The sequence below is a fragment of the Chiloscyllium plagiosum genome, unplaced genomic scaffold (assembly GCF_037043375.1).
Source record: "Chiloscyllium plagiosum isolate Xiang-an unplaced genomic scaffold, Cpla_swu_hap1 HiC_scaffold_12, whole genome shotgun sequence".
NCBI lineage: Eukaryota > Metazoa > Chordata > Chondrichthyes > Orectolobiformes > Hemiscylliidae > Chiloscyllium > Chiloscyllium plagiosum.
The window spans coordinates 68548676-68562608 of record NW_028270150.1 but is presented as its reverse complement, the minus strand read 5'-3'; the positions used below and the strand labels follow the sequence as shown (position 1 = coordinate 68562608).

At 38.7% G+C, this 13933-nt stretch overlaps 1 protein-coding gene across 5 annotated transcripts in view; it reads right to left on the bottom strand.

The window, feature by feature from the left end:
- The window catches only part of il1rapl1b (interleukin 1 receptor accessory protein-like 1b), a 1405689-nt gene that overhangs the window by 198596 nt on the left and 1193160 nt on the right, over positions 1-13933 (bottom strand). The window lies entirely within an intron of this gene.

Below are 13933 nucleotides of genomic sequence, written 5' to 3'. Positions count from 1 at the left end.
TTGTTTCATTGTCAATCTCCATTCACAACAGGATGTAACAGTACCGCTAAACTTAGATCTGATTCATTGGATGTGGAATCACTGAGCTCCATCTTTCATCGTTTGGCATGTAGTTCTGGTTGGTAGCTTCACTAAGCTGACATCTCATTTTTAGGTGTGCCTGATGTTGCTTCTGGCATGCTTTTCTGCACTCTTCATTGAACCGAGGTTGATATCCTGGCTGGATTGCAATGGTAGAATGGGGTATATATCAAGCCATAAGGTTACAGATTGTGCTGGAGTAAAATTCTGCCACTGCTGATGGCCCATTATGTTTCATAGATGCCCAGTCTTGAATTGTTAGATCTGTTTGAAGTCTGTCCCATTGAACACAGTGGTAGTGCCACACAACATGATGGACGTTACTCTCAATATGAAATGAGACTTTGTCTCCACAAGGAGGTTACTGAGATGATGAGGGGCAGGTGTATCTGGGGATGGAGAATTGGTAAGGTTGCGGTCAACAATGTTTTTTATTGGTTCCCTCACCACCTGCTGCAGACCCAGTCTAGCAGATATGTCTTTCAAGATCTGACCCGCTCGATCAGTAGTGCTGCTGCCAAGCCACTCTTGGCAGTGGACACTGAAATCTCCCACCCAGAGTACATTCTATGCCATTGCCACCCTCACTGCTTCCACCAAGTACTGTTCAACAAGAAGGAGCCAAGGGAAGATGGAACATGGCAATCAACAGGTTTGTTTGACAATGTTTGACCTGATGCCATGAAACTTCATGGGGTCCAAAGTCAATGTTGAGGACACTCAGGGCAACCCTTCCTAATTGTATATCACTGTATCACCGCCTCTGTTGGATCTGTCCTGCTAGGGTGACAGGACATATTATTCTATGATAATTATACATCAATTGACTATTTGACACACTATCTAAACACCTCTCAAGACAATGACTATTGCATTAACATAATCGCTGGCAGGAGATGTTGGAATATAACTTACATTGGTTGGTCATGGCTGTGGATCTTGGGCAAGGGAAGACCCATGGCACGTTCCAACGCAAAAGATGTTAAGCGATGTTTCTTCATGGATTATTTATTCATGTCCTTTCTATCTCTCCTTAAACTGCCTATCCTCTCACTAGCCACTTCACTTTCTGCTTGTCCTTCATAGTAAAAGCCAGTCCTTGTCTTTTCCTTTCATCTCAGAAACTGCTATTTTGCATATTTTACAGCCATGTGTCCCAAACCTTTTTCCACTGTCACCCTGTACAGGATTGAAAATTGTTGTATCCTTCTCTGAGAACTGAGAATGCGGTCCTGTTAGAACAGGAACAGAACTGTTATAACTCAGCTTATCTTGCTTAGAGACCAATCTCCACTCTGGGAAGTGCTGTTTCAGATAAAGTCTTGGAGGAGAGATCTTCATGTGGTGAATCAGTGACCACAACTGAAGAGAGGTCAAGAGCTGAGAGATAGGGCACCTCAGGTGTTAGCCTGCCTGAGGGCAAGCTCACACAGGGGAACTCTGCTGCAGAGTACTCAGCTAATACCTTCGAGAATTAGCCTACTAAAGAAAGCTCATGGCCCTGCACTGGGCAATGTCAAATGTATGAGATGGCTTGCTAACAGGATAATGAACAATAGTTTGGAGGAAGAGGCAATTTCTAACTTGATTTGGGGTTTTGTGGAGATGACAGTGCTGCTTGTACTGAAAGCTCTCAGTCAGTTGTGAATTCTCAGTTTCCAAAGGAATGTTGAAGTGAAGTCCTGCAACATTGTTTCCCTTCTCCCAGCATGTTCCTGGTCTCTGCAAGAATGAATGTAAGTCAGCTTCACTGCCAATGTTGCCCATGCAGAGGTAATGGCTAGTTTTTCATTGTAACAAAGTTATACAGTGTGTGGTAAATTTGGATTTACAGTCAGGGTTGTACTGGAGAGCTTCTCCCAAATTCCCATCAGCAGAAGGGTGGCTGAACAACAGTCTGCTCAATAAGGCTTCAATTGACAGCCTTGGCTCCCACTGTAGGCCAGTTTAGCAGCTGTGACCAACTTCCTGAGCCAAATCTGGAGGGTATAGCCCTTGTCACCCAATAACCAACCTGCGTCCAGATGGTCTGGCTGCAAATAAGACACCATGATGAACAGGAACAGGCTGAATTAATCAGAACTAGTGCCAAGACACTGGACACAAACCTGCCTAATGTATTGCCTGTTTCCACAAACAAGCTGGATATCGAGCAAGTGGAGTCTACTGATATTCATAAAGATGCTACAGTATGGTGATGGAGAGCACCCAAAGGAAAGTAGTCTTCATACAATTGTTTGTATAGGGGATTGGTGGTAGTGGTAGTGATGAGGGAGGAATGTGCAACTTAAGTTTAGGATTCCTATTTTTTCCTATATAGGAACAAGAATAGACCATTTCGCCCCACAAGCCTGTTCCAACATTCAATGAGATCATGACTGATCTGTTTCCTAACTCCATATACATTGCATTCAGCCCATATCCCTTAATACTTTTGCTTAACAAACACTTATCTATCCCAGATTTAAAATTAACAACTGATCCAGCATTCAAAGCCATTTATGGGTGAGTCGAGGGTGTGATGTTGGAAAAGCACAGCATGTCAGGCAGCATCTACTACAAGTCCACCAACTCCCACAGCCACCTAGATTACATCTCCTCCCACCCCACCTCCTGTCAAAATGCCATCTCTTATTCCCAGATGGCCACCAGCTCACACCCCACTCCCGGCACCTTTCCCTGCCACCTCAGGAAATGCAAAACCTACACCCACACAACTCCCCTCACCTCCACCCAAGGCCCTAAATGATCCTTCCGCATCTGACAGAAATTTACTTGCACCTCTACCAATGTTATCTACTGCACCCAATATGGTCTCCTTTACATCGGGGTGACAGGATCCCTACTTGCAGATTATTTCAGAGAGCATCTCTAGGACACTTGCACCAACCAACCCCACCGCCCCGTGACTGAACACTTCAACTCCCCCTCCCACTCTGTCAAGGACATGCAGATCCTAGGCCTCTTCCATCGCCAAACCCTTACCACCCAATGGCTGGAGGAAGAATGCCTCATATTCCACCTTGGGACCCTGCAACCACATGGAATCGATGTGGATTTCAACAGTTTCCTCATTTCCCCACTCCCCGTGTTACCCTATTCCCAAGCCTCCAACTTGGCACCGCCCTCCTGATCTGTCCATCATCTTTGCCATCTATCCACTCCACCCTCCTCTCCAGGGTTTGGTATGTTTTGGCACGGCCTTTTGGGCACCAAACCTATTTGGCGCCAGCCTGTTTAGCGATGGACGTTTTGGCGCTAAGAACATTTTTTTATTTGTATATCTGTCTGTATGGATAGCTTTAGAGCAACAAAATTACAATATGTCTGTTATATAACCATCTGTTATGTTGAATAGTCACGCATGTTTATTGAATGGTGTAGATAAGTTTAATTTCAACATAAATATACTACTTGTACATTTGAATATATAATTGCATGCATTCTTTTGTACTAAGTGTTTTTGTATATAGTAGTTGAGCATGCAGCCTCGAAAAGACCAATAGGTATGTTGTTGTTTGCATTTCCTTTGTACTCCTTTATATAAATTGAGCTAGTACATATTTGGAAACAGGGAAACAAGGTCCATTCTCATTTAGCTGATTTAATGTTTTTAGTGATTAACAGATTTAATGTTTTTATTTTTCAATAAAGTTACAGTTTTAAAACTTTTTAAAGTTCTACCTTTGAATGATGATGAATCAATCAACATTTTTTTCCTACCACCAAAACGTCCATCGCCAAATGGGCTGATGCCAAATCAGCTGGTGCCCAAACGGCCGTGCCGAAACGCTGGCGCCCAAACGTCTGCGCCCAATCGTCCCATTCCGCCTCTTCGACCTATCACCTTTGCCCTCACCATCTACCTATCACATTCTCAGCTACCTTCCTCCCCAACCTCACCCCCCCCTCCCATTTATCTCTCAGCTCCCCCCCACCCCAGCCCAGTAGCCTCATTCCTGATGAATGGCTTATGCCCGAAACATCGATTCTTCTGCTCCTTGGATGCTGCCTGACCTGCTGTGTTTTCCAGCACCACACTCTCAATCTCCAGCATCTACAGTCTTCACTTTCTATCCATTTATGAAAGAGAGTTCCAACCATCTACCACCCTTTGTATGTAGAAATGCTTCCCAACATCTCTCCTGAATGGTCTGGCCCTAATTCTCGGACTAAGCCCCTTATTTCTAGAATCCCCAGCCAGTGGAAATAGTTTGCCGTTACTTAGTCTGTCTTTTCCTATTAATATCTTGAAGAATATCACTCTGTTAATACTAAACAAAAATGCTCCACCTTATATGATCTCCTGAGGCAATTGTGAAAAATGCCATTTCTGCTGCCTGAGTAGAGCCTGGTGAAAATCAGAAAAGTGCTGTTATGCCCTGTGCTGAGGCTGGAGTTGTGGCTGCACATGTGGCAATCTTTGTATCTGTCTTCTTAGTGAAAAGAATGTACCAAATTCCCATTCACTGAGCTCACAAAATGCACCTGAAGAAGCAATGTAAGGTCTCCTACAGTGCATCCTCCTCCCCACTTATCTCCAAGCTTATTCTGCTCTCTTCTGTCTTCCTAGCTAACACCTCAACTAGCATTTATCTCTTTCTCATTGTCATTGGCAAACTCTTTGTCTACCCCTTTGCTGTCTCACTTTCTCAGCATCATGTCTGTGTACTCAATTTCCCCATGGTCCCCACACCATTGTATGCGTTAATACCACACTGTCCCAGCTACTGGACTCAAAATGTAAGCTCCATTTTTCTTTCTACAGATGTTGCCAGACTGACTGAACTTGTTTGGAATTTACTGTTTTGTGGCAAACTGATTACCTCAGACTGGAAACTACAGTTTTGAAGGCAGACAAAAGCAGTTCAGCACCAAGAAAAACATATTAGAAGGTAAATCAGTTTTAGCAAGCAAAACAAGAGTCCTTACAATAAACAGTCCATTGCTGCTCCCAGGTTCCATCAGGTTTAAATTTCCCTGTTACTCTGAGTAGCAACTTTGAGTGACTGTCTCCGACTATGTTTTCCAGTTTTCAGTGAGTTCCCTACATCCATTACCAGCAGGGAAACCTTTCCTGATGATCCTTCTCCTCTGGCTATGTCAAGACATACCTCCTGGAATCGTAAGCTGCGATATGACTCTTACAACCAAGACCATCTTCCTCCTAGATTCATTTATGACAGTTTCCAAAACCAATATATTCACTTTGCTCTTTTGATTGTAGAAGACTAATGTTAGTGACATTTGTGGATTTGAAGGAAGCCAGTCACCTAATCTTGGTAATGTGTCCCTTGTTATGGCAACATGAGCTACCTGTGTCTCATAGCTAGGAAGAACTATTCATTAACTGTGCTCAACTGCACAAATCTCTTTCAACTTGTTGAAGCACTACTGACGGCATAACATAGTCAGCAATTGACTCAAACTCTGGACAATTCAGAATGAACCCATTTGAAATCAGAGATGGTTGATATTTTTTCTGTCTTTCCAGTCAAAGCCTTCCTTCGATTTTTAACAACCAAACTAACCAGGCATCAGATGAAACATTTGGCCAGCTTTCATTTTATCTTAAAATTAAAGATATGGTTCTAAAACATACAATCTTATAAACCAAATATAAAACAGTACAGAGCTTAAAATGGAAGTTGAAATAACAGGCTTAACAATGAAACGTGGATTATATCAGCAAGGTATCAAAATAAATTTACCCAATTTCGAAAATGAGATTTTTGGATGTATCTCAACTTTAACATAATGCATTTCTGAGCTTGGATTATCCTTGTAAAAAAGTAACTGGAGGTGAACTGCATTGGTCTAAATCTGATTAGATCAATTACACAAGCTTGTGATGAGCAGAATCACTCACAAGATCCCCAATTCCCATTGTGTTTTTCTAATATGATTACTTCAAATAACATTTAGTTATCAGCTAAAACATTGAACAGTATATTATGCACAAAGCTTTTATTTTTACTTTGTGACCTTTCTCAACTCTTATTATGATCTAAATGTCTATGTATTTCTTTAATGTGCTCATCTAAGTTTCATATAAAGTTATTTTAAGATAAATAATGCATCTTTCATGAAAAGTAAATTAACTTTTACGCAGATAGAAACCTCAAGGTTTTTATAGGGATAATATCTAACCATTCTAATGAAAAGCCATAAACCTGAAATATTAACTGACTCCTGATGCTTAGTATTTCCAATAACTTATTTTTGTTTTAGATCTACATCAGCATCTATACTATTTTGCTTTTATAATATTTAGCTGTTGACAAAATTATATTTTAAAATTATTCACATTAAATGACCCAGTAGCTTTAATGCACTCATATTATACTATTCTTTTAAAAATCCTGCACTTGACTATTATTCTTGGTCAAGCCACCAGTGGTAGTTTTATTTGAACCACATCATGGAAGGCAAAAGCCTTAGACGGAACACCACAAAGTGTGATTTCTTGCAGCCCAACTATGAGCAGCACGCATGAGATTGTGACAGGAAGTCCATTTACGTTCATCTCCATCTTCTGTTTGGAAAAAGTTTATGAAAAGGGATACCTGGAGTCATTTTGAAAATAAGCTTTTATTTTCCCTTGGGTGAGATTGGATGATGTAAGAGCATTACTACTTAAAACAAAAGACTTAAATCTGAATATGATCCAAATTTAAAATATAAAAGATGGCAAAAAATGCTATTTGGTTGTATGCAATAAGATTTTGCATTGTTCCTAAAAGTTTACATTGACCGCTCAGCTCTAACAATAGGTAAGTGAGCATCCAGCCCAAATCAAACAAGAGATGGCCGATTGCAAGAGGGGCATCATTTGCTGATGGCAAAAATACTATCACATGTTCCTTTCTGAGGTGGTGAGTTCTGGGAAAACTGAAAATGTAACTTCTGAAAATTAGAAATTACTGTGCCTCTTGTGGAGGCTGTTCCAGTTGTTGAAGTCAATCTGGCATTAAATGATGCCTTGTCTCAGTGGTGGTTTGTACCTTAATTTTGGCCATCTGACAGGTTTACTGGAACGATCAAACTCTCCGTACAGTGCACCATTTGGTACCAATATCCATTCAAACAACTTTGCTAACAATTGTTGTTGACAATGCTTTCACACTGCAATGAAACTTTAAGTTAGAAAGCTGCAACACTTCTGTGATAGGGGCTGTATGATGTCAATGGATATCAAGCACACTTCTCAACTAACACAGATGAAATAAATTGTCTGCTCCTGCTTCTGATACATATTCCATATTTCAGCACCATAAAGCAATCTACTTAGTATACTGGCTTTATGAATTCTTAGCTGTGTGAAAAATGAGAGTTGGATGTTTTTCCAGGTTTTTGCCTGAAGCTTCTGAAATGACACAGCTGCATTAACAATAGGTAACTTCATTTTACTTGAGATCACTGACCTCATGCAGCAGAATATGTTTTCAATTAAGTTGTTTGCCAAGTTGTTTCAGACTGCTAACGCTAAGTCATTGTCCTTGTCCTTGTCCTTGAGTTCTATAGGCTAATTGTTACCCCAAATTCAGGGCGGGGCAAGTATTTGGAATTTATTGCAATCCTGCAGCTGAATGTGCCACAGCAGCTGGAGTTCACATATCAGAAAATGTGTCATTTTACTCATTGCTTTCAATCCGGACAGTCTGCCATGCCATCACCTGTGTATGAAATCTTGTTCTCTGCACATGGTTATTATCTGAAATACTTCAATTACTTGGGGAACTTTTTAATTTTTTTTCCCCAAATGCTAATAAGAAGCAAAAGCAATTCACAATGCAAAACTAAGAAATCTCAGCTTATTGAGTTTTGCTGTTAACACATCTGCACGCTTTACAAAATAATATTTTGCAGGCTGCATCTGGCTCATCTTTAAATGGTTGGTCAAAACAGTACAGTGCTTTCTTTATTCACTGCATTTGATTTATTGTATGGGCCCAGAAGGTGCTCCACAATATTGTTTCCTTTGGGTGTAATCATTTGTCCTGTAGTAATGCAAGTAATGATAGAAAATAGAATTTCATTGTAAATTAGCTGCTCGCTTGTAAAATATGTGTAAAGTGATGGATAGGAAAAGACTTAACTGGTCCATTCAATTTGTTCCACATCACTTTGATGCCTTAAGCATCATAATAAATATACTCCCTCATCCCTCTCATGTGGCCTGCGGAAAGGGGTGCATAATCCAATAAAAGGCCAAACAAATTAAGAGAAATAAATCTAGAAACTTCCTCTTATAGGATTTTTCTAATCAACTTGTTCAGAAATATTATTACACACCTTTGGAGCAAGTGGGAATTGAACCAGTCTCTGGGCTCCGAGGCAGGACCAATCCACCAAAACAGCCTTAAATTTCCACTTATATATTCTATCCTAATGCAGCATTTTAAAATCAGACACCAAGATTAGAATCCAGAAAAGGGTAAACAAAAATATCTGTGACAATTTAGTGGCATAATATTGACTGAGATGAGACAGAATGGAAATTTAAAAAGATTGTTAAGGTTAATTATTTTGTATTTGCACATGTTTGAAAATATATTTAATTGATATTAGACATGATTTGAATCAGAATTGTAGAATCAAATGTTAGTGAAAAATGCACAATTAGTGATACCATGCAGTGAAAGATAGCAAGAGCCAGTAATTAATTAATGGATATATAGAAAGGCACTCAAATCAGCTAAAATATTTGTATTTAGTTCAATTGAATTATGTACTGGGAAACGTTACAGACCCCATCTGCATTTCCACAAGAAGAAAACAGAAAGAAAACATAGGAATATGGATTATCCTCACAGTAGCTAGCTTCAGATTTACATTAGCAGAAAAACTTTTCTTCTTCTACCATCCATCCACTCCCTCACACAGATTCCTTTAGCTCTAGTAGTTTATCTGACATATGGGTCTGTAAGCAGCAGAGGAGAAAGAAAAACTAAAATGATTTGAGGATAGAATAAGTGCAAAAAATTCATTCCCAGCGACAGGGCATCCTTTAGTCTTAAATGAGGCTGAGAATAGTTTCTGAGTCCAAAATACACAGTTCTGGATGCATCAGACTGATGTACAACAGCCTCTCCAGATCCTTTTAGAAAAATAAAGCAGCTGCATTTGTCAGCAAGAGCCTCAGAACTTACAGAGCTGGGGTCATATGTTTCATAAAATAATCTTAAATAATTACAGCTTTTGAAATATCAAATCAGTATAAAGAATCTACATTTTATTGGAGCCTTACATCAGAAATAACTTTGTGACATCTTTTTATTGGAATATAATCTGGATTCGGTGTTAATTACTGGTGTGAAGGAGCACCAAGATTTATCCTCCCCATGTGCTGTAAACCAAATCAGTGACAAAGAATCAAACCTAATTCTCAGTAATAATGCAAGTTAAAATGACACAAAGGAGGCTTCGATATTATTTGACAGTCATTTTCACTGGACATCAACCATTTTTAAACAAAAATTGATTGTCCAAATGTTGAGAGTCAGGAATGTAATTTGAAATAGTTCCAGTTTTTACTAATAATCAGTTGCATATCATAAACCATCTGAGCAACAGGCAGTTGAGTTAACCTGCAGCTTTTGCAACAAGCCAGACAATACTTGGTGTGGACAGACACAACACTATAGTGATTAAAACAAGAATTAGAACTGGATAAAACAGTTACAAAGCTCAAAAATAACTTAATTCTCTGACAAATACATCATTAGAAGGTTGGTAACAATTTTCCGATTAAGTTATGGGAAGACATGGAAGAGGACTTCCTCTATGCTCTGGCTGTACAGACATCATAATCTCCTATTTACCTCCTCACAAACATTTTTCCATCACTATCACTGATTTTATAAACTATCAGGAATAAGGAATCCTCGTATAATGGCAGATTTAGTTTGATTTATTATTGTCACATGTACCAAAACACAGTGAAACGCTTGTTTTGCATGCTAGCCAGATAAATCATACCTTACATAAGTATATCAGGGTAATTGGGCAAAATGCAGCATACAGTGTTACAGCTACAGAGAAAGTGCAGAGAAGGATCAACACTAATACATCAGAGGTCCATTCATAAGTTTTATAACTGCTGTTCTTAAATCTATTGGTATATGTTTTCAAACGTTTGTACCTTCTGCCCAATGGAAGAGGGTGGAAGAGAGTAGAAACGAGGTGAGAGAGGTCTTTGATTATGCTGGCTGCTTTCCCCAGGCAGCCAGAAGTGTAGACGGAGTCACTGGAAGGAAGGCTGGTTTTCATGATGGACTGGGTGACATTCACAACTCCATAATTTTTGTGGTCTTGGGCAGAGCAGTTGCCATAAAAAGCTGTGATGCATCCAGATCGGATGCTTTCCATAAAAATTGGGAAGAGTCATTGTGGACATCCCGAATTGCCTTACTCTCCTGAAGATGTTGAGTAGCGTCGACATGGATGGACCAACATAGATTGTTTGGAATATTTACTCCTAAGAACTTGAAGCTCTCCATCATCTCCACCTCAGCACCATTGATACAGAGATGGCAGTATATTACTGAAGTATCCTCTAACAGTATATTACTGAAGTATCCTCACTGCCAGCAGAGAAGTAGCTTAGTTGGGCCAAGTTAGATTTTACAATTTGTCAGAGCAAACTTTATAGTATCTTTTGCTCCAACTTGTCCTCTGAAAGTTTCTTTACCTTGTGAATCATCAGCTTGCATATCCCTCCTCTTATGACTCAAGCTTGTAATGCTTCAGTAAATAGCATTGATGTTTACGTTCCAACTGTAGTAGCTAATTTATATCGTGATTGTGTGCATTCAAAGAGTGTGTGTTATTGTTGGAGTTATTTACTGCAACTTAACCTAGAGTGAAGCCTTTATCTTCTATTTTGAACTGGTATCTCAGAACAGAAGATTTTTGCACATAGGACAAAAGAAACCTGACTGAAATAAATCTCGAGCAGATTCTTTTGTCACTGGTAATCATGACAGTTAGCGCATGTATTTAAATCAGCCTTCAATGTTGGAACAGCATAGGGTAGACCTCAATGTAAACTTTAAAAAATTATAGACTATATATTGACATCATACCAAATTATATCTCATAATGCTTTTAATGTAAATAACCATTGGATAACATCAATGCCTTATGCATTTCTCTTTATTTTCAAATTCCAGCATCAATAAAAGGAATACATTATACTGTATTCTGCATTGTGCAGTCACACAAAAATTCAATTTTTAATCAGCACTTTTTCCATCTTCTCTTTATTCTTTGAACTATTGAACACTCATCAATTCTTTTTCTGTGACAAGAAGGCCCAAAACTAGTATTTGGGATTGAGGGGCGAGCACTTCCTCAGGCCCGTGATGGTGGGTTTGGAAGTTGGAGGGTCGGGAAGTCAGCTCCCAATACACTGCCCTCAGCAGAGCAGTGGTGGAAAGGGCTGCAGATTGGCTGTTGCCCAAATGGAGATCTGTAGCCAATGTAAGTAATTAAGGACCCACTTCGGGGTACTTTGGTGGTATTTTACTGGTGACAGGCTCTGCGCATGGAAGTCACCACCTTGATGGAAACAGCCTTCACAGCCAAATGTTTTGAGCTCCATTGACAGTGTCATATAGAAAAGGCCCTGCTAGGAGTCCCTCAAAATCATTGTGAGATTTTTCCCCTTTGCTCCATCAATCCTGCTGATTGCTAAAATATTCACAAAATTTAACCATTCTGAGGGTGTCTCCATTTGAGTTGCATCCCTACCTACCTCAGCCATTCATAGTTTTCCTGATTGGGCTTCTGACAGTCTAGATTTACCAAACCTCTGAGTGGGATGGCAACTTTATGATCTCACTCATTGTTTTCATTAGGGCAGTGAATGTAGCAACAGTCAGTTAGAGAGCTGTTTCGAAGAAAGTAGTTCCTCTCTCTCTGAGTTCCTACATGTGCAGGCTTGCAGTCTGCATTTGGTCCCAGTGTTGAGTTCTGAAGACCATGAGGGTGTCCTCTTTCACATCTGAAATCAAAGGAGCTACCAAATGAGGAATTACTGAATGGTTGTGAGAGACAAAGATCTAGGCGAAAAAGGTGTATTGGCATTGATATTAGGAGAATATACTTCTGACTTCGACTTGTGCATTTAAAGACATATGAACGAGCTGAAACATTGACTTCTTCATCAATATCAATCATACTCGATTCCAGTTTGGCTCTAAATATGGGCTAGAGTGAGTATATATTTTTACATGAGTGAATGATTTTGAACTCTTCATGAGGTTTAATTGAAGTATGTATAAATAAATAACAATTAAACATTTTGACAATCCTGCTCATTTTTAATTAATTGGGTAACCACAATGCAAGGCTAGATCTGAAAACAAAAGCAGTTCTGATGAAGCTTAAACTTTCAGAGTTCTTATTTTTACTAAGAAGTTGATTTCATCTTGCTTCTGACCTTTACCAGAAATGGGGCTCTTGACCATTTTGATATATATCTACATGACCCTCTGTAGAGATTAAATATGTGGTATGGAACCAACACCAGACTACAAAACAGTAACAAAATAATCAACTTTTGCACAGTAGTTTCTCCCTAACATTATCAGTTTGACACTATATCCTGCAAAATATATAAGGAATCTATAACTTTGCTTCATATTCTATATTATGATTTATGTTTTGAAAGATGTAATTACATTTAATTGAAAGAGAGAATGCACATCTGTGAAATAAATTAACACCAGCAGCCGACATTGATACTCGTTATCTAAGTGGACACAAGACCATTAAGCTCACTTTTATGCCATATTTAGAAATGATTGACATTTATACGTTCAAATAGCTATTAAAATGCTCTTGGGTTAACAAGCAGAAATACATCCCAAAGTTCCACTGTTCACAGATAAGCAAATTCAAGTTTGGATTGCATTGTCATGCAGTAGCTGAATTTTCATGTAAACTACAAATCAAAAGTCTCCTTTTATTACTGTTGCAAATTACTGTGGCTGATAAATCAACTACCACAATTATCTTTTCTTTCACCACCTAAAACCTCCCTGCAGACATAAAGATGTAATATTTTAATTACAGAAGTGTGAATTTGCTAATGAAAGGAAAAGCTGTAAGCAATGAGGTAAAAACAGAAAGCCACAGATAAAGCTCTTCAGTTAATGAGTAAACTTTTATGGTAAAGTAAATAACACAGCTGATTACACATTTTAATGAACTTATGAAAGATGAAGCAAGTATTGCTGATTTAAAGAAGAAAGGGAACAATTTTTAATAGGTCTATGTTTATTTAATTCTCAATCTCTGGACTTTGCTAAATAGAAATAGCTGCTGTGACAGGTAGTTCCTTACTGTAAAAAATTTTTTTTAAAGTTATGGTTTTGAGGTCACATTCCATGAGGATGCAGTAGATTCTGTGACATTAATCATACATTCAAGGACAATGGGTTGGCAAATTAAATCACCATGAAATATCAGACCTGACAACCTATAGTCCTTGACTATTTAGATTTGTTGTCTGATACAGGATGATGACATCTCATTTGCACACAGGTACATGGAAAGTCACTCTGCATTAAATCTCCATTTTGAGCACAAACAATGAATAAGTAATATTACATTTTTGATTTCAGAGTATGCCCTTATTATTTCCCATGAACAAAAAGAAACAGAGTTGTTATAGAAACGAGGCAGATATACCTATATCAATCTCAATATTGTAGAATGTTGTTTTGCTTTTTATATGTGAAAAAATCTGCATGCTCAAATAATTTTTGTAGTGAGAAAGATGATGATTGGATAAGATTCAGTTGCAGTAACTCAACCTTAATAATCTTCATAATATACTAAAACT